General features: G+C 32.2%; 1 protein-coding gene across 2 annotated transcripts in view; it reads right to left on the reverse strand.

The window, feature by feature from the left end:
- The window catches only part of LOC108914933 (protein TANC2), a 376,447-nt gene extending 354,308 nt beyond the window's left edge, over positions 1–22,139 (reverse strand). For both annotated transcript variants that reach the window (XM_018720867.2, XM_018720862.2), the window contains exon 1: positions 22,090–22,139. The gene's annotated coding sequence lies outside the window, so the exon portion shown is untranslated. The remainder of the gene's footprint in view (positions 1–22,089) is intronic.
- Between the last annotated feature and the right edge of the window lie 674 nt (positions 22,140–22,813).

The raw sequence follows: 22,813 nt of genomic DNA on the forward strand, positions 1-22,813 counted from the left end.
TATTTCAAAAGATAATTGCATTTTTTATTTATTCGAATTTTGACATTGTTTATGAAAATTAACTGAATTGTCAAAATTTTTTTTAACGTAATATTTGGATTAAAAAAATATAAATTCTATCTCTTCTACTTTTACTACAAGATAAAGGTATTAAGCTAATTCAAATGAATTTAGAAATTTTCTACTAAAAAATCATCAAATGAATGTTCTTCGAAAATTTAGGTATGCAGCAAAAGATATCTAAACTCAGGCACAAGATGTTGATATTGCGGGAAACAATGGGATTCGTGACCGAATTAACGACAATTACATCAGCAATATCTAAAAAATAGTTAGTAATGAGTAACGATCCAAAATAAAAATTAAAAATGATATGTCTAAATCTAATTGATACAACACATAATGGAATTATACAAAATAAAAAAAGAAACCAAAACGTTGTTTTTCGTTTAACTTTAAAACGAAAAAAAGTGTATCAAATTTCTTTTCTTAAATGTATTCGTCTTAAATTCCCCAACTTTGTCTTCATTGTATCCAAGTTAAGAGAGATCCCAATGGTGTGGCTTGAAAAACTGACACTCTGTGTTAAATACTTTTGCCACTACGTAATTTAGTTAGCTTAGTGATAAAAGGAAAACTAAAAGCACAAGTAATAAAATAATACAATTAAAATTACTAATTATTTGTTCTTTAGGGGATAAAGAGGCGTTAGATTTTAAATAAATTTAAAATTTAGTTACCTGTGTAGAAATTTAAATATAAAACGAATTTAAATCTTAAAAACTCATACTTTGACAAATGACATAATTTTAAATTTCTATCGAAAATTTAAACAAAACTTGGCAGCGTTCAAAATGGACAATAAATTTTCAAAACGAAGGATGAAGATTAGATTATATTTTCCACACTTTATATGGGCTATATACTCATCCATAGCCTCATTCCTTAGATTTACGCTCTTTTTCGTAATAACAACCGAAGCGAATTAGTCAATTGGAGCTGGGACGCCTCAGAATTGATCCCATAATCTTTTGACAAATCTCGTTAGGTCCCAATTCTCGCCACTGAATTATTTCTTGTCCCCGGCAGCCGACTCCCCGTTAAGTTTTCGTCCAAATTAACGATACACTCCCGTATTCCATTTAACTATTCTTATCCATAAATTTATAGTCAGCGTTCATACTGTAAAACAAGGTGATATATCTGGCCTAATGGAAAATAAGTAGGGCTGTATTACCACGACGCCGCGGCGCATTTTCAATTCTGAATTAGCTTGTAATTCAATGGGAGGCGGTATTTTGTATTTGTGCGGTAGTGTTAGTGTTAGTGAATTAATTTCAGGTGTTTTGACTAGTCCCTACGAAAACACGGAGAGTTTATATTGTGTTATTTCGAGCCGAAGGGGACCGGTTCAATTTGCAGCCCCTTCTCTTAACAAGTTTGGACGGGTATAGCTTCTTGTCACTGAATAATGAAATAATACGTGGCAATTGTTATCAAAATTATTGTATAGAGAACTCCGTTTGTTTATAGTGGAATTTGTTTATAATTCTATTCTAGAGAAAATCAGGCAACTGTAATACGTAGTTGTTCCAAATTGTGTTCTTCATAAAAATGATTAACACGAAAACTAGCAAAATTAGTGTTTTGAAAACAAATGTCATCGACGATAGGCATTTTGACTGCAAAATAGTAGAGCAATCAACGGCGGTACTCTATCAATCCAAGGATCCATTAAAAGAAATCCCAGTTCATTGTAGGTATTTATTTTTTTGGAACGATTCTTCTCTCTTTTCTGCTCTATAAAGTACTTTAAATGTGAAATAACGTATTTGGCTGAATAAAATCATCTGTGGTATGAACATGTGCTCATCAGCAGGTTCAATTTCGTTGTGTCTGTGCATAACGTCACCAAAGAACTACAGACTTTCGTTTTGACATAAATATACGAACGAACAATTTAATAGTGTTAGTCTCTGTTAAAGCTTGATTAACTAATCACTCGATTAGATTGTACATATACTGATTTATTGTATAAAGTATATTCACAGTCTAATCGCCTGATTAATTAATCAAGCCTCAACCAACCGAGACTCAAAGTACCGGGCCTTAAATATCGTAATATGTAAGGTAAAGGTCGTATGAACGGTGTTTAAAAAGTCGGTTTATGTGTGTAGAATCCGAATATAAATATTTTGTCAGTCAAGTTTGAAGTCTTTCTCTTAAGTGACGTCATTACATGCGCGTAGGCACACCATATTATATTCGGCCACATCAATATACGGACTTCAATAATCATTTTTTAGCATTCAAACGTTTTGTTACGTGGAACCTTTGACTATATACACTCAGTCAAAGGTGGAACTAAGCTATTGTCAGTGAAATATATTGAGATGCTCCAATTAAGATAATTAGTTTTTATTGTTTGTGTAGTTCTATGTAATATGTAATGTTGAGCGTCAGTGGAAATATTATAAATTTTGACTATTATTTTTAGAAAATATATTTTTATTACTTACCAGGCTAGCTTTTTATTTGTTATCACTCAATTTAATTTTGAAATATAAATTGTAAATTAAAAAATTATTATTATTTTTTTTATAAAGTATTCTGGATTTAAAATGGGATTCTATTTTACGTTTGATAATTTGAATGACAATTAGATTATACCATGTCAATTTTGTATAAATAATAGACATCAAATTTAATAGAACATGAGGTCTTATCTCAGTAGTCGGTTCACAAAATAGATTTTACTTGTAATTAACTTTGTTAAAAATTTAAATAATATTGTTGTAATCAGTGTTTAAATCTTTATATTGACATAATAAATTATAAATTTATAATATTTTTAAAAAATGTCCCTATTTACCCTGCGATAACTTATTTCTACTCTACAAACTAACATTTACTTATTACCTGTACATACATATCTATTGTCCTTTCTTTTAATGTCCACAGTTTCTTAAGTAGTAATTTTCGTTCTGTTTTCTTCCTTCTTTTCGTCCACTCACGCTCTCCTTTTTGTCAATTTGTTCCTTTCTCTGTCTCTTGTATCGCTCTGCTGGCTGCAATTTCCTGACTCGAATTAATAGCTCCTACTCCTTATCTCCTTTGTTCCTAGCTAAGTCAATTCAAATAATTTTACTAATATGACTATTTGATTATTACTCTTTAGTAATCTGTCAAACTTCATGTAGGTACACCATTATTCTTTCTTCAATTTTTCTCGAATTTTAATTTTCTCTGTTGTTATCTTCTTTCCTTTATAGTTTCCTGCACGATAAACCACATTTCTGTATTCTCCTTACTCCTTAAGAAAATTTTCTTTCTTTTTCTCAGCAACTGATTTTCAACATCAACTTAGTGTTCTTTTCCTTTCGCTTTCTTTAATTTATTTAACTTTTTCTTATACAATCTTCTTTTTCTTTAAATCGAAATTTTGATCAACTTGCCTGAATTTTTGATGAGTTAGCTTGAGGTAGGTATGTTATAATAATAATTGTTCAACCCCCGGCCAAGGGTGAAAAAAAAATAAAACAAAGGGGTTTTTCAAGGTAACTCAAAACGGGTAAGGGCTAGAAAAAAAGTATAAAAGCTGTAAAGCATACAATTCTACGTAAAAATGGCCTCTTGACTTTTTCTTGTATTATTAAAATTAACAGAGTTAGGGAGGCTAGAAGAGAAGATTTCAGAAATTTAAAAAAATCATAAGCAGAAAAATGAATGAATTTTGTAATTTTTTTCCGATCTACTCTAAAAAATTTAACCTTTCTTTTCAGAGAAATAGATATATTTTTTAATTTTTAATAAGAAAGTTATAACAATTTCAAATTTGTTGTTCACCCCCCTAAACAGAGATTTCAACGAAAACCTCGAAACAGGTTAATTTAATTTTGTCAATTTGTTTACATAAATCATATTTTTAATTCTTTTTGAGTAAATATGATTTTTTATAAATAAAAAATATAGTTTTTCATAAATAAAAAATAAGGGTAGCAACCCACAAACACGGAATCACTTGAGAAATATTTGTTTTTTATCATAAGTAATTTCCATTTTGTTTCATTTCAAAATATTGATTAGAACCAAAAGTTGATCAAAATTTCGATTTAAAGGTTTATTTAATTGGACTATTATTTTGCTATATACCTATATTTTATGACCACTTTTATGAATTTAGATTGATATTTCATCAAAGTTTATATTTTAGTTTAAATTGTCATTTTGCATCTAATTGTCATCTTAATTTCAAATATATTACTTAACTCTTACATTGTTATTCTTTGACATTAATCTATTTTCATCCTAATACTGAAACTTAAACTTTTGATTCATCTCAATATATGTTTAGTAGTCTGTTTAATCTTGTATTTTTAATTAATCCAAGTTCCTATTGTGTGCTACCAAAACAGTATTTACTTACTTATGTTTTAGTGTTTCTTGATGGCAAGTAAACATTTTTCGAAGAAAAAAAGGTCCATTTTTTTAAATAAAATAACCGGGCATAACTCTCGGCTCAGATTCATATCATTTCATTAGCTCCCTGCGCGTTGTCCAAATGTGGCGTTAGCAGCTACCTCTGTATTTATAGTCACCATAAAAACAAGCTGCCACTACCGGACGTGAAAAAAGACACAAAACATCCGCGGGGGTGCCACGCCAAGATCGTTGACTCCTATGGGGTAAACAGGAGAGCAGAAGTTGTTAATGCCGTGGAATCTCTCCAATTAAGTTATCCCCTGCAGATTGATAAAGGAGAGCTGTTGATTCAATTCATTGCCTCGCAGAGTACGGCGCATTTTTATGGTGGATAATAAAAGTTGGCTTATCGTTAGATTAGGCGCGTGACCTCTTTCAACTTCATTTTAAGGGTTCAGCGAGACACTGGGGTATAACGGACTCAATTTAAAGTTTCTCTGTGAGGATCTATTCAATTCCGAGGAATCTAGGCTACTGATCAGTCCGGAAATGTTAATTGGAATTACTTTCTTCTCTTAAGCCCAATGCAAATTAGTTTGAGCCGACTAAAAATGTCTTTTTTAAAAAACAGTTAATTAAGTAACAACCAGTAATAGGCCTTGATGCAAAAACCGATCATAAAAAATTTAACTCAGTAGAAGTTCCAGTGAATGGCCGAAATGGTTAGTTTTGATCCAAGATAAGATGTAATCAACCAGTTGTTCTTGATGAAATACCTGCAGGTGTATGTAAAGGAATGATATATTTACATTATAGGGCACCATCTTATTGTTCTAGTGCTGTACAAGAATATTTAAATATTGAACTTCCAATTAGGTGAATATAGGATGCGACAGTCCGACTTCTCTTTCTCCGGACTTAAATCATATAGACTTTCATTAGCTACGCCCTGTAGCTCCGCCACTGGAGCATCTAAATTTTAGAAAAATACCACTTTTTGGTCAATCTTTACATACATACATGTGCCCAATTTCAAATTATTTCACTTGCTAGTTTTTAAATTACATATTTAAAAAAATTAAAAACATTTTTTTTAAATTTTACACCCTGTATCTTTTTAACGAAGCGACCTAGATAAAAACTTATATACTTACTATACGAAAGACTCCCCTTAAAATTCACCAAAGAATACGAGGTTTCATTTTTGGTCACCGTTTGTAAATCACCCTGTATAGTTACGAGTAGTTTGTTTTCATCAGTTCAATTAGTACGAACAGCTTGACATTGTCGACAATTAAGTGCAAAAGGACACTAATTTAACTTATTGTGTATAAAATCCGGTAATTATACGACCAAAAATGTTAATGAATAGTTTTTTTTTTAATTTCCTACTAACCGATAAAAAAAATTAACATTTTTGGCACAAAAAAATTGCCGTTGGAACGTATAACCGTGATCTGAGATTTCGTACGAATTGAACCAATGAAAAAAAAAAAAACTAATTCACGATAGAAATTTGTTCGAGTTCATAAGACCTATAACCACACAATCTATAGTAGGATCGTATTCGATGCAAAGTAGAGCAAAAAATTGTCGGTCTGTTATCAAAGGAAAATCGTGTCATCATTTTTAGGAGGAAGATGAACCATTTCAAATTTAAAATGAAATTTAATGTAAAATCTGAAATACCGCTGCATACGCATTGTGTTCTGGTAGTAGCTGTAGTCGCCCAGGTGCATCGAATGTACAAAGTGGTCGGTTATACGTCAAATACTAACCTGGCGAGCTTGGTTGTAAATCAGAGACCGCCTCCAAAAAACAAGTAAACAACAGTGGCGCGTACAGAGGTAAAATGTAGTACATATGTGGAATTTAAAAAACAAATTGGATTTATAATAAATTACAGTTAAAATAAATAGTTTATGAGAATAAAGGAATTTTTGTAGGAACCAGCCGTGAACTGATCCTTTCGTCCCTTCATAATGTATAAAGAAATTATTAAAATTTTAAACCCCTTAAAAGCGTATTGCACTGGATCCCTTGACAGGCAATGATTTATCACTTTGCATCGAATATGATCCGACTATACCACTTAATACTTCCGTCAGGCAAAAAGTGTTTTGGAATCCAGCTTAGCATATTTTACATCGAATATAACTACTATAAGAGATGTATAAGAAAAATTAGGCAATTTTATTCTAGCCAACATTCTCCACTTTTTACCTTACTTGTTTATCCGTATACCCTTACGTTACTTGTTTATCCGTATCTTACTTGTATCTATCTTTAGAAGGAATGATATGGTTTATAAACGTGTTTTATTGAACACAATAAAGCCGATTGTATGAACGATAGTTTCTCTTGATCTGTTTGTTTCTGTGAAGGCTGTAAAACAACCCCATCAAAATTTATAGCGGCACCAGTCCAGCGACATAAAGTAGAGGATATGCTCATTAATTACAAAATAGAGAAAAATGTGTAAAGACAACTTATTTTATTTCAATGCTACTCATCTCAAAACTTTTGATACAACTTTTTCGTACTGAAAATTAAACAAATATCTTTAGAATGCCGTCCTTTGCTTTCACTTAGAAATGCCTATAACTTAAGGTAAAACTTTAGGAAATATTTACAAAAACCGTTCTGAAAATAGATCTGAATTAGGTCAGACGAATAGGAACACAGACTGATAAAATTTATAACACTTCGTATAATAAACTGTGACGCAAATCGGTAATTAGTTTATATTCAGTGGGAGTGATGATGGCGGGGCAAAATATTTTCTGAAATTTAATTTCTTTTGGTACGCTTGATTTTACTACTACTTTAATTATGTTAACCCGACAAGGAATTTACAATTTAATGCTTTAGACTGTATCCAATGTTTAATTTAAAATGGAACACGGATTAATAAGAGATTCCTGAACTAAAAATAGGTTTATGATATATTGATCCCTTTTAGTTTACAGTTTTTAGAAGTGGAAGTTTGTAGGAGATTGTTTTTTAAAGTTTTCTTGGGGAGGGTATGTAGAATGATAATATCAAAAATGTAACTCGAAAGAAGTGACGCTAAGTTGGCAAATTACAAATAAGTTGCAAATTTACGTTTTTTATTTTTCACTTTTTTTACTGGTCATGAAAATTTAAACGACCTATCGGAAAAGTAATTTTATAATGAAGGCAATTAAATTCCTTACAATTTAAGTACCTAAAGTCGTATTTCACCAATCTGTTAACTAATAGAAGGCGGAAAAATCAGTTTGCGAAAATTGCGCATTATTATTGAAAAAGCTATGGATGTAGACGAAATTCATGGAAAAGACTGATCCAATGATTAATATGTATACCAAACGCCGATTCAATTGACCATGAAATTGTCACTCCAGGTATTTGTTAAGTAATTACGTTAGTTTTTTTGCAACTAATTGTTTAATTACTAAACCTTAATTTTAGAAGTTAATATAGTAGATATAGGTTCTAATTGATCTAAAGAAACGCCTCGAAAAAGAAAAAATAAAAAAAGTTGAAATTAAGTTGCTCTTTACAACTAATGAAGTAGGAAATTGTCTCAGGGTTTGCTCTTTTTGCATTTTAGTCTTTCCGGTATTTTGCATTTGTAGTTTTCGCTCTTGTAGGATAGTTTTCGCTTTTGCAGTTTTGCATTCGCGGTTTTCGCTCTTTGTTTCAGAATTTGTAGTTTTCGCTCTTTTCGCATCTGTAGTTTTTTAGTTCATGCAATGGGCAGAAGATTATTTGATATCTGGTTTATAATAATCGAATTTACTGAAATTTTTGACATCCTAATACACCTTTCGTCGATACCTACATAAACATAACTATAGAAATCAAATTTTAGATTTATATCAACTTTACTACATCGCCTTAATATTAACAGAATGCCCAACAGAAGGCTTTTCTACATTTTTTTAAGGGACAATATCAAAAATTGCAATTTTTTTATCTTTTGAGTGACCATATTTTTTTAGTTCAATAAAATTGAAAGAGTAATTTTCTGGTATTCCTTATACGTATTGTAGACTTCTTATTAAATATTTTTTTATTTTAAATATAATTCAACTTTTTTAGAAAATTTGATAGGCACTGTCATCAATTTAGGATTATTTTTTATAATTTTATATAAAAAATAATAAACATCTCTTAATCTGTACAAGTAGTACAAAAAATAGTAAAATGTAACTAGTTTTCTAACGATATTTTCTAAAAATATTGTTTTTTGAATTTCTCAATTTAAAAACTACGGAAAAAGAAGTAACATTTGCTCTCACTAATCTCTGTCCAATTTTTTTACGCAGTACCCTATATCCCACGAGCTATGACCACATTTGGACCTTGTTTTATAAGATATTAATAGTGACTTTAGCAGGAGGAAGTCCCTTCTTCCTGCAGACTTCAAAACGACGAAAATTAGACGCTAACGCGACGCGACGCCTCCAGCAACAGCGTCAGCGCTGCTGATGCGACATTTCCGCCGATAATTTCCAATTTTTACCATCTGCCTGATTAAATTAAAGCCGTACTCTCCGTGAAAGCTGTATCAATTTATTTAAGGAGGGGCAGCCACCACGAGAGTGCTAAATAGGGCCTTGCTCTTGCCATATTATCAAAGCGGGTGACGCCTCAAAGAGCGATGAGCCCTTTGGAGAGCCTTCTAAAGTGGCTGCACGTGCTTGTGCTGGTGAAGCGGCACCTAGCACCTGATAAATGCTTCAACAAATGTCTTGTCTAGCCGAAACCGGGGGTCTTTTATTACTGACAACGGATAGGGGGTCATAGAGGCTAGACTCGGTAGTTTGAGTGCCATGTGAGACGGTCGATGGCGTGTGCACAGCTTGGACGTAGGGGCCTATTGATTAAATAAATAGAACTTCCAAAGTGCGTTCCAATTAGTTCGTTCCATAGGACGGATCTGAAATATCTGCTAAATGAGAGAAATTTTCGTTAAATTAAAATGATTAAAAAAGGAACAAGGAAAATCTCTTAGTATTCTTGTAATAAACAGTAAATCTATATATGTTGGGCCATGATTATTTAAATTGAATTTTTCAATATAATTTTACTTTATTATAGGTACTCGCAAATGTATTTACTTTATTATACTATATAAAAACATATTGTTTCCTGATATCAAAGATACATTCTACAGATAGGTAAATCTTTCTCTGATGTACCTTCAAAATTTCATGACATTTCATTAACATTCAGTCTTTCTCAGAACAAGAAGTAGTAAGCGCTATAAAAATCGGACTGGCCTTCATTTTTAATTCGCGACTGTAGGTTTGTTTTTAGCAAGCCTCTACAAAGGTTGTTTAATCTCTAATCTAAAATCCAAAACTATACCTAACATTTGGAAAACGTCTAAAGTTAGTCCTATATAAAAAAGGTGACAGATCTGATGTTAATAATTATAGACCAGTGTCAATTGTAATATGTAATTTTTGCAAGATATTCGAGTTTTTGCTTCATGATTCAATTTTTTCTTTAACAAAAAATCTAATCTCACCGTATCAGCATGGTTTCTTCAAAGGCAACAAATCTCATGATTGATTGTTACGCAAGACATTGCTGAATCAATAGATAATGGTCATCAAGCTGATGTTATATATCTTGATTTCATTAAAGCATTCGACCGCTTAGATCACCATCATTTGCTCAATAGGCTTACACATTTTGGTCTCTCTAATGACTTAATTGCGTTGTTTGAGTCTTATCTTAATTGTCGTACTCAATATGTTGAAATTCGTGGCTTTAAATCAACTCGATATGTTTCAGTGTCAGGCGTGCCACAAGGTTCCGTGTTAGGTCCACTGCTATTCAATATTTTTATTAAAGACATAGGCCATAAACTCAATGCAAAATTGTTGTTATACGCTGACGACGTAAAATTGTATAAAAGGGTCGAATGTATGTACACAGGATTGTATTGAACTTCAAAAAAATCTGGAGGTGATTGGTGAATGGTGTATATCAAACGGGGTTCAATTAAACATTGAAAAATGCAATAGTATGTCATTTACTAAAAAAAGACGTCAACTGCACTATTCACTGAATGACAATCATATTTCTAGAGTAGATATGTTTAGAGATCTAGGTGTCCTATTTGACACAAAACTATATTTTTCTCATCACATAAATATTTATTTCTGAGGCATTAAAATCATTTGGTTTTATTGTACGATGTACATATGATTTCTCAAATTGTGATGTAATTAAGATACTTTACACATCATATATTAGATCTAAATTAGAATATGCGGCAGTTGTTTGGGTTCTGAGCTATTGTATCTACGCTAACTTGGAGGGAATACAGCGGAAGTTTTTAAAATATTTGACATATAAAAGTGTTGGTTTTTATCCCGAGCAGGGTTTTCCACATGATGACTTGCTAAGGAGGTTTAACTTTTCTTCGTTAAAAAATCGCAGAGAATACTTTATGCTGATCACATTGTATAAGGTAGTTAACAATCTTATTGATTGTCCTAATATTTTATCAAGATTAAATTCGTATGTACCCAGAACAATTCAAATGCATTTTAATGTCTTTTATTTACCTACACCGAGAACGAACGCTTTAAAATTCTCTCCGTTATATTTAATGTGTGATGTATGATGTTTGATATTTTTAGCAGTACTCTATCAATCGTCTCCACAGCATTGATGGCATTTCCTTTTTTTCATCATAATCTGTGTTATTGTCATTTTTATTGTTATTTTCTTGTTTTGTTAACTTATGTAAGATGTATTTGCGCTTTTTCTTGTATTCTCTTGTTATCTTGCTTTGTAATTGGGGTTATACCTGTAAGGCAAGGATTTCTTAAATAAATAAATAATAAATGGCATTTGGACGAATAGGAGTTATTGCGTTTGAAGTGACAGTATGTTTGTGTCATCGATACAAAAATGAGTATTGAACAAATAGCTAATATTAAGTTTTGTTTTAAACGTATTTATTTTTATATTATGAGCGAGATTGATAATATTTTTGATAAAATAAAACTACAAAATACAGCAAACCACCACCATGATAGGTTGAACACCAATCAGAGCGAATTACGTCACATCTATGTAAATGTCATTTTGTTTCATTTGTACTTCGACAATATCCGCAGTATTTTTCGTTTAAATATTTTGCTTAGTTTTGTGTTACCAAAACCATAATCAGGAAACGTTAGGTATTTGAAAAGTTTCTAGAAGAAGGAAAGAAAAGAAAGATCAACAACTGCGAGTTAATAAAATATCAAAAAGACTGTGTTTGTGATTAAAAGTTTATCCATACATAATTTGGAGTTGAAATACAAAGAACAGTCCTGCGATACATTTTTGAAGACAAACATCAAAGCTGTTTTGGCATGAGTTAAGATATGGCAGAGTGACGGCCTCACGAGCGTTTGAATTTAATCGATGCAAAACTAATGATGCAACTCTGATCACGTTAATAATGAGAGGAAAAATTCAGATGCATTGGCCTTGAAACGCGATAGAATGTTAGAGGATGAAGTGAGGAAAACTGTAAGTACCAGATTAGGGAAAAATTATAAAAATGTGATACAATGCTTTGCAAAAACTATCCCATCATAGCAGGATCACCTGAAGGAATCTGTGAAGACAGTATTATTGAAATTAAGTGTACCACGAATATAAAAACATTTAAAAATTATGTGGAAAAAGGAAAACTGACCCAAAAGTTTTATGTGAAGATGGCAGTATTTAACAAGACATCAAACTACAGTACAAATAAAAAAGTAGAAATAATTACATTATTTGATGTAACTATGTATAATATTTTCTTAATATTTTAGTCATGGAAAGATAATGTCTATGCATTTATTATACCAAAGTACGATTTGAGGGTAAATAAAATACGATTATGGTAACTTTATATTTTTATTTAACTAATGAATCTTGCAACACAAAATATTAGCACCTTATGTTTACTGTTGACAAAAATGACACCGGCCACCGTTTTTGCGTGAGTTTAGACTTTAAATTAAAATGTAGAAAATATTTTTCTACTAAACCTTTTATTTTCTACAGAAATAAGATATTTTTTGAAAATACTTAGTAAATACTTCCGAACATCATAAAACAGTTTTTTAAAAATCTGTCATCATACCTATTCTATCATGGCGTTTTGAAGCGTTTGGTGTATCGTATTGTAAAAAATCATAATTTAACTGTCAACCACTCCCCGTATACGACTAATTTGACACAACGCGACTTTTACCTTTTCGGAAAAATGCATTTGCCGATGAAAGGAAATCGTTTTGAGGACTAGAAGCTATCCAATAGGTTTGTACCGACATCCTGAAGGATATCTCGACCGACGATCTAAAAGACTCATTCAACATGATTTTAAATAGTGCAAATCGTTGACTCGGGACTATTGTGAATAAAATAAATCGGTTTGACGATAAGAAGTATTGTTTGGTTGGATGAGACTGTGTTTAGAAGGCAAGGGATTTTTAATATTAGAAATGGTCATGTTTGACACCATGAGAATTCAAAAACCTTTGAGCAAAATTGTATATCATTTGAGAAAAACTAAAAAAAACACATAAGTAATTTATGCGAAACACATTATTACACTTGACGAGTTGTTTGGGGACTCAAGCAAGAAGCAATTTTTATAGAAAACACAGGTTATTAATTAAAAATTGTAAATTTTTTATTGGTTCATAAACCAGAGATAAGGTTATGTATGGCATAGCATAACGTGTAAATGGCATCCACGTCTTTGCTGGCACATATGTACGCTTTTGTTGAAATTTTCCATCACCGTTTTCGTTGACATAGCGTTCAATTTCCTCTTTCAAGGCGTGGGTGGTCCGCTTCCTGTAGAAACCTTATACTTCAAAAAAACCAAAAGAAAAAAGTCCGACGGCACTGAATCGCATGATCTGGGCGGCCAATTCTGATAATCAAAACGGCAAATTACACGACGAGGAATAAAGAAAACTCATAAGTAATTTATGCGAGATCATTGTTACACTTCTTGACGATTTGTTTGAGGATTTGGCTGTAGACTGTGGAGGAAATTGCTCATACACAAAAAAGCAACTCTTCATTGAATCCTGAACTTCACAACTTTTTGGATTGGGAACAAAGCAATTTATTTGCGCAAAGGTTGGTGTTCCCAGTACTGAAGTGGGGAATTACTATTTCGAAACAGACCAAACTTGCACTATAACTTAATTGTACAACTGAGATGCTCAACAATGAAATAGTGTAGTGGTGGTGCATGAAAAGACTGGACAATTGACAGGATGTACAGTGATGCGTTTTATTTATCTCTTTTGCCATCTGTATGGATGCCTAATGTCCATGGAATTAGTCGATTCAGGGTGGTTTGATTTATTGATCCTCCAAAAGTTCTGGCCTCACGCTAATGGACTTTCTTTTGTGGAGATACATGAAGATCTTGGTATACTCGCAATAAATTAATATCTAGTCCATAATACCTAATGCAAAGCACTAAAAATGAAATAAACGTAATTCATGAAGACTGAGACGAGTGTTATCATATAAGCTAACATTTTATTCGGAAATTAGAAGTCTGTCTCGACGCCAATAGACAAACCTTCAAACATTTTTGTTCCTGTTTCATATGATTTCAATTATTGTTATTCTGTTGCATTTTTCAACGAATATTTCTCGGTGGGAAGCAATTTTATTTTTAAATAAACGACATGTACACATGTATCGGTACAAGGTGTACGTACCTACATTTAAGGGTTTAAGTAGGAATAGTGTTATCTTTGGCGCACAAATCTTTAAATGTTTTTTTCTTAAAAGTGGTTGCCTCCCTTATGTATTTAAGTAAGTACGTTACATGCTGTATATTCCGTATAATATATTTTTTTAATTGTATTAAATTCCTACAAGCGTATATTTGAAATTCTAATGACACACTGTATGCGTACACCTCAAATGAACTGCCGTACATTCCCGACCCCCAACCAATAGACGAGTAGGCATGGCGTTTACAACGGTTCGAGATTGTTTATGTTAATACGCGAAACAGCCGTCTGCGACACACATGAGGTCTATATTAAAATAAATAGATGAAGGGTGGGCGTAGGTGGATGGCTCGGAGAGGATGCGAGATATTCTTATCTGTGTAAGAATTGCGACACCTGGGGAAGTATCTCGGAGATGAGTTATTGCGAGGATGATTTTAAGTACGCTTGTGCGATGAAAAATTGGAGGGTCATGGGCGGTTCCAGATTTTTTTCGAGGGGATGGCACAGGAAGGAGCACTTATTTAAGATTATGTTTACGAAATAATTAATTTCGAATAATGAATGACGGGAAGCTAATTTTATTCTGTATGCTTATTGTGTTATATTAAATAATTCTTGAATATTTTTTTCATGAAAATAACTTACAGAGAAAATACAGGAATTTTAATATAAATGTACCTTAAATTAAAAAAGTTCAATGACCTTTATATATTTATTTTATGATTGTTAGCTGCTCTGCTATGGATTTTAGATCAATCTTATTTAATGAAATCCAATCATCCATATTTCGTTGTTTTATTACAGCATCTTCTTTGCTCTATAACTCTTACAATAAAAATAAAGAGGACCAGGACATTTTTCGAAACAATCCTCATTTACTAATCCGATATCTTAAATGTTAGAGACAATGGGGTATTAAAAATAAGGGTATAAAAAGCATAGCAAGCATATCGTATTGAAATTTGATTCACGTTTTTATAAGTTTACAGTACCTATTTGTTACACTGCAAACTTGAACTAATTAAAGACACTTTTATAAAGTTGTGACTTTGGCTTATTACTACTGTTTAAATTTTCTCCTATTTTTAGAATTTATAACACGCTTTTTTGAAATACCCTCTGTATGATAAAACATTACGAAATTGAGAGAGCGTGTTCCTCGCCGATATTAAGTTTTCTTATATAAATATTTGCTGCTTTGAAGTCTTTGCCTTTTGAAATGTAGAGAATTGAAATTTTCAAAAAAAGTTGTATCTCTACAGATCCTTTAAACAAATGAACGAAATGAAAGTCTGTGTACCAATACTTGAATATATGGACATTTAATGTAAAAAATATGTTTCAACTCATAGCAGTAACGAGATATAATGAGCTATATGAGATCTATTTGAAAAAATTATACATTTTTTGAAATGCAAGTTTGTTTTCGATAAGAATCATCTCAAAATAAAACAAGCTATTAAAGAAATTAGACATGGTACATTATTTATAAATGTGCTAGGTTTACATAAATGTAGAATTTATTTAAAATACACAGACCGACAAGATTTTAAAACGGTTACAAATGTATACGTTTCCTTTTTTGACGTTCTCAATCATGACCTGTTCTGAATTGTTCCATTACGTCAAGTTTTCGAGATATCCTAACTTAAATGTGCGAAAAACATGTTTTAACATCTGAAATTACTATTCTTTCCATTCAAAATCCATCTTCCATCATTCCAATATCTTCTCTTTTTGAGACATCATTTGTTGAAGTTGATCAGTTTGGCGTATTCGTCGATATTCGGAAATTGAGCAGCAGCAGTTGAAAATTCAAAAGTAGAGAAGAATCAACTTACAAACACCTAAATTTACACCGGTTCTTCAGGATTTCGTTGTCGCTGATTACGAGTCAGAATTACAAAATTCAAAATGGCGGATCCAATACGTATGTGAATGTAATAAAAAGAATGTTGGAATTTAAGTTTCTATATCATCTTGGGGATCAAATTTTGACACACAACAAATTCGAATACCATAGACTACATAACCCCACTACCTGGCCATATAATTACGAGGCGGAAAAATTCTAATCGCATTTTCAAGAACAAAAAGGTTTAATACAGCAAATTTCTGAGCCTCTTAGTTATGTAAAGTGAAATTTCCAAATATGCGAATAGGCTAAACTGATCAATTTCAACAAACGGTTGAAACTGAAAATTAATTTTGAAGAAGAATAGTAGTACTTTAAGAACGAGTAACCAATTTGCGTAGAATAACTAATGTAAAATATCAAATACAGCGAGAAAATTTTCGGGAAAGTACAGTCTAACTTCTGGTTTAGAAGGTCATCTATATTTTGTTGGCCTGTGTTACTATATAAAATTTGATTTTCCTGTTCCTCAATTGTATATGTAATTTTTAGGTAAGATTTCTCACTTATCCTTTTACTGTCATATAGATAATACAGGATAGCCCATCGAAAACGTACCGCAAGGCATTACAGGGTAGTAATGAACTTTTCGGTAAAATCCCAAAACAGGTAAAGTTTGCTTCTGAGGGGGACAACTTTTGACGCAAAAAGCATAGCAAAATCTTCAACCCCCTTAGTGGGGGTGCCATCCCCCAAATTTTTTTAAATGGAAATGGGGTCAAGTGGGGGGTCATTAGAAAGGGCTTTTAATTCTCTATACATCGATTCTCACTTTTTGAAAATCGATCCATTATTTTAGAAAATATGCAGCTTTGAAAATACGAACAATATTTTTGACGAGAAATGCGAAAATCGATTTAATTTTACTTCAAAACTTACGGTATTAGCTTGGTAAATTCCTTCAAAAGAATTCGCTGTTTTTTTTTCTGATTTGCGAATTCTTTAGCCTGATTTTGGTGAGCAAAAAATTGTCCGCTTTTTGTTTCGTATTTAGATAGGCCACAAGAAGTTGCTAGATAACTGTCTTGTGACTTGTAGTTGAAGAGTACCAATACTGCCGAGTCTTTTAAATTGATTAATTATGGTGTACTCAATTCCAGAAAGAGTAGAAATTATTGAGCTTTTTTTCAAAAACAATGAATGCGGAAATCGGGTCGCCGAACTGTTCAACCAACGGCATCCTGAGAAACATGCGTCTGGAAAAATTGTTCGCGAATTGGTGGCCAAATTTCGCGAAACTGGCTCCGTTCATAACAAAAAGAGGCAGGTTGAAAATCCGGTACTAAATGAACCTACGGAAATAGCGGTATTGGGGCAAGTGGCAATGGATAGTACGCTGAGTACAATGCAATTGGCTACTGCGACAGGAGTGAGTCGTACAAGTGTCCAACGAATATTAAAAAAATACAAATTCCATCCTTATAAGATTCGGCTAGTGCAAGAGCTAAATGAAGACGATTTTGATCGTCGTTTGCAATTTTGCGAAATAATGACTGAACGAGCGATAAACGATAATTTCCTCTTTAATGTGTGTTTTTCGGACGAGTGTACGTTCTTCTTGAATGGTTTAGTGAATCGCCATAATTGTCGTTACTGGGCTGATACCAATCCAAGGATTTTCCATGAGACACACTCCCAACACCCCCAGAAGTTGAATGTATGGGCAGGTATTTTTGGAAATTCCATTGTAGGTCCTTTTTTCCTTCCTGGAAATTTGACAGGCGATATGTACTTGGATTTACTACAAAATGTCATCGACCCAGCTCTAACAAATATCATAGAGGACGACCCTGCTTACAATGAACACGAACTGATTTTCCAGCAAGACGGAGCTCCTCCACATTACTCGCTCAATGTGCGCAATTACCTAAATGAGACGTTTCCAGGACGCTGGATAGGACGAAGAGGTGCAATTGAGTGGCCCCCTCGGTCACCCGACTTAAATCCTTTAGATTTCTTTCTCTGGGGGCACATTAAAAGCAAAGTTTACAGCACTCCACCTGATACCTTGGAAGATCTGCGAGGACGAATCATTAATGTATGTCGCGAAGTAACACCGCAAGTGCTCCAGAATGTTCGACAACGGTTTGAAGACAACCTGTATCATTGTATGCAAGTTGGCGGACAACATTTTCAGCATTTACTTGACTAATACCGTAAGTTTTGAAGTAAAATTAAATCGATTTTCGCATTTCTCGTCAAAAATATTGTTCGTATTTTCAAAGCTGCATATTTTCTAAAATAATGAATCGATTTTCAAAAAGTAAGAATCGATGTATAGAGAATTAAAAGCCCTTTCTAATGACCCCCCACTTGACCCCCATTCCCATTTGAAAAAATTTAGGGGATAGCACCCCCACTTAGGGGGTTGAAGATTTTGGTATGCTTTTTGAGCCAAAAGTTGTCCCCCTCAGAAACAAATTTGACCTGTTTTTGGATTTTGCCGAAAAGTTCTTTACTACCTTGTAATGCCTTGCGGTACGTTTTCGATGGGCAACCCTGTATAATCTATATTCTAATAAATCTGCTGATATCTTTTTTAATCTTTAGCATTCTGTATCTCGAAAACCAGGACTTTTTTGTTCAACATAAAATATAACACATTTTTTTTCCAACCAGCCAGCGGGGTGCTATAATTTTTGACGAGTGCATCATGTATCTCTCTTATTTGCGATACTGGTTTAAACAGTCTTATTTTATTCAAATTTAAACCGGTTTTATTCATTTATTGAGCATGCAAAATTTCATGTCATTCGTTCAGAAGCTATTTAGAGATGTAACATACCATTTTGAAAGCAACACATCAAAAATGAAGACTTTTAAGACCAATGCAATGCTTGTATGATGTGAATATATCATCGATTTATTTCTGACAGAATGTAGTTTGATACCCTGTATATCATCATCGAACCCATAATAGTTAAAAGTATCAATTTTTAGAATTAATTAATAGAATTACATTAAAAAAGTAATAATATTTAATATTCCTAATATAAATATGTAAAATCCTTGACACGAAAATCCTGTTTTGTGACTAAAGTGGAACCCACACATCAGTTTTTTAAGCTCTAATTTCAAACTTACTTTAGAGATGCGCGTTATATTACATTAGAAGGAATTAAAAGAGCAATGAAAATATAGTTTATGTACTGTTGCAATAATGTCATTAACATTTTTAACGCAATTTAAATAAAGGTCGTCGGCCTTTCGTCGGATACAAGTTAAGTAGTTAAATGGTTGCATTACTTTAAAAGCTAGTGTACAGAAAACAAAACATTAAGGTACAGCAAAAATATCATTATCGGTAAACATGTTTTTTAAATTGTATGCGCTTTAAATTAAGTTTTGTTTTAACCAAACAAAAATTGGTTACGCTTCATTTCCGCAATGTCATATTCATTAATGAAAAAGTATTGAAAGGCAGGTAATTGCGGTAATAAATTAATAGTCATGGAAAATTAATTAATATTTTTAAACCAGGAGTAAATTAAATCACAATTTAAACGCATAAATAAATTAATTGAACCAAATTTGAAAGCAATCGAAATTTTTCACAAAATGTGCTTGGTAAGAGAGTTGTTCAGCAAAAAGGTAAACAAAATGTGTTTAAAGCTCGTACATTATTTACATAGTGAACTAAATTCAGGTTAAATATTGCTTTTGTAATTGAAAGGAAATTTAATTTACGATTTTTACTGAATACTAAATAAGAAACTTAGGAAGTTTAGAATTAATAAGCTTTATGTTCTTATGTTCATTGAAATAGTCTTGTTTAGAGAAAATACGCACATTCTTTTCCTACAAATTGTTACAATAAATCAAAACTATTTATTTTACTATAAAGACAATTGTTAGCAACAGATTTTCTTTATAAAGAAACTATAAATCTTATTTGTAAAGAAAATACGCTTCTAATAATTCTATATGAACTTGTAAAAGTTCGTAAAGCGAACTATTAAAATTGTTCTTAGGAAAAGCTTGTTAAACATGTTTTGATTAGTTCAAGATTGACCAAATCACAAAAAATACACGTAAGTACATTCATATTTTTTCCATTTCTCTGAACCTGTATTTTGTCAAAGAATAATAAAAAACTACTATTACACTTTGATGTTGATTAGGACATCTTTAGGTTTTTTTAATTGGTTTTACAAGTAAAAAAATTATAAATGTTAAGTTAAAATCCACCTTTAAAATCGAAAAGTTAATATTAATATTGTCAATTTATATCCAAATGTAATGTCTAGTCCGAAATGTGATAAAAACTAAAAATAAAATTAAAAAAGTTGAGTCATTCCTTGGCCATTATAAAAGAGACGGAATATAAAAGATTCACGAATCGAATTAATGATTTTTTATAAATACAGTAGCCTTCTATACTTATGTACATGCTGGTCCATTTTCGATAGGAATTCAGATTATTTCAGAAACTATCAAAGATATGATAAATCTGACACGACGTTCTCGAGCTCGATTTTCATGGCAAACTCGACTGTTAAATCAGAAATTTGCTATCTTCATTTGTTTCTGAGTTATAGGGCGTTTCTTGTTATTGTCACATTTTTGAACATGTCTGTATCTCAGCTGTTAAGTAAGTTAGAGTTAAAGTGAAAACTGCTCAAGACTAATTCTTTGGCGTAGAATTGAATGCCAGAATTCGATTTTTAGTAGATCTTAAGATATCGGAGTTATACCCAAAGTTATATTTTTTTAAATGGAAATCGTAGCTCACCATGGCCTAAAAATATAGAGATTTTTTTTAATTTTTAGCAATATATCACATACTATAGTTATTTTTACAGACACAGGAGATACGGGGTGTTTTATATATAAATTATATATGTTTTTCCTTTTTAATATGGCCGGATATGAAAATACATATAAAACTATAATTCCTACTTTTACAAAACTCATATCTGTTGTAAAAATGTGACGTTTATTTTAAATGCACAGCATATACTCGTATGATCATGTAATACTAACGAAATTTTAGGAGATAGGTGGATAGGAACAAACGGACCGATCGGATGGCCATCTATGTTACGTGGTTTGAGTCCGTTGGACTTTTTCCTTTGGGGTTTTCTAAAAGACATTATATTTAAAATTCCATTTTACTCTTTCGAGGAACTTCGACGAAATGTTGAAAATTCTTTTAATAATATTTCTAAAATACATTTAATGAATGCTACCCGAAGCGTTGCCAGAAGATGCACTATGTATTTTCATAGACTGCCATATTAAAATGTAAAAAAGCATCGAATTTATATATAAAACACCCCGTATCTCCTGTGTTTGTAAAAATAACTATAGCATGTGATATATTGCTGAAAAGCAGAAAAAATCTCCATTTTTTTTTAAGTCATGACTAGCTACGATTTCCATTTAAAAAAATATAACTCTGGGTCGTAATTCTGGAATCTTAAGACCTACTAAAAATCTAGTAGCGGCTTTCAATTCTACGCCAAAGAATTAGGCTTGAGCAGTCTTTTCTTTAACACCACCTTATTTAACAGTTGAGATACAGACATATTCAAAAGTGTCACAATAACGGGAAACGCCCTGTAACTCAGAAACGAATGAAGATAGCAAATTTCTGATTTGACAATTGAGTTTGCCATGAAAATCGAGCTCGAGAACGTGGTGTCAAGATTTATCATATTTTTAGTAGTTTCTGAAATACCCTGAAATCCCATCGAAAATGGACCAGCCTGTACATATTGAATGAACTACAATTATTCAGGTGGTAATCCATAGCCTGCCGTGATTTTTTTTGGAAATTATTGATTATTGTTGGTTATAACTTATAAAAGAAGTCTATTTTATCTCGAAAAACTGTTTGCAAGAAATAATCGTAGTTGGCCATGAATCATTGTAGTTGGTTCAAAACGTACGTATCATTGTTCGTCCACCAAAAAACATTTGGATTATTACTTTTTTGTGAAAATAATGAGGAAATGAAAATTTTTCTACAGATAAAAATAAACTGTTACTTACCTTCTCTTTTTCTCTAGAGATGCCGTTCTTGTTCACTAACACTTCCGGCACCAAATTTTAAATAAATAGAATAAATACGAATAATTAAATAAATAATTTAAATAACAATACTTTTTAAACAGACAATGAATCCAAGGACACGCTATCGCTGCGGCGACTCATTCCCGAGCGTTAGTTAAGTCGCGCCTGCCTTGACATGTTCGCGGGAGGTAGGCAATAATCTCCACAGCCAACCCCGATTCCGTGGTGCCCAGAGCCCAAAGCCAAACTACTGGCGTTCCTCCTATAGCCCCCTGTGATAAATTTAACATTTCGTTCATGTTTCTAAATTTAGCATGGGAAGTCGGTATTTTTTCTAGTTGCTTTTATTGACACTACAGGGTGTGTCAACTTGGTTTTTGTCTTTCCTATGCAGGCACGTCGTTCGCGAGGCACCGAAGGTTGCGTCAGCTGCACATATTTTTTGTTTTAATTGTTAGTGCAAATAGAGATGCGGACGAGTGAGATGGACTGGACTATTTTTAGGAGTTCGTTGCCTCGGTGCTATTTTTAATATTCCACTGTGTGCGAATGGATTTTTTTACGTAGCGTGGAATAGTGTTATGATGTTCTGAAAATATTGTTGCTTATCTATATTTCATATTTTCGATATGACGTAGGCGAAAATTTGTTATATAGTTAGAGGAGAATAGGGACAATTATGAACAATATTGCACAATGTTAA

This window comes from Anoplophora glabripennis, unplaced genomic scaffold (genome assembly GCF_000390285.2).
Source record: "Anoplophora glabripennis isolate ALB-LARVAE unplaced genomic scaffold, Agla_2.0 scaffold19, whole genome shotgun sequence".
In the NCBI taxonomy this organism is placed as follows: Eukaryota; Metazoa; Arthropoda; class Insecta; order Coleoptera; family Cerambycidae; genus Anoplophora; species Anoplophora glabripennis.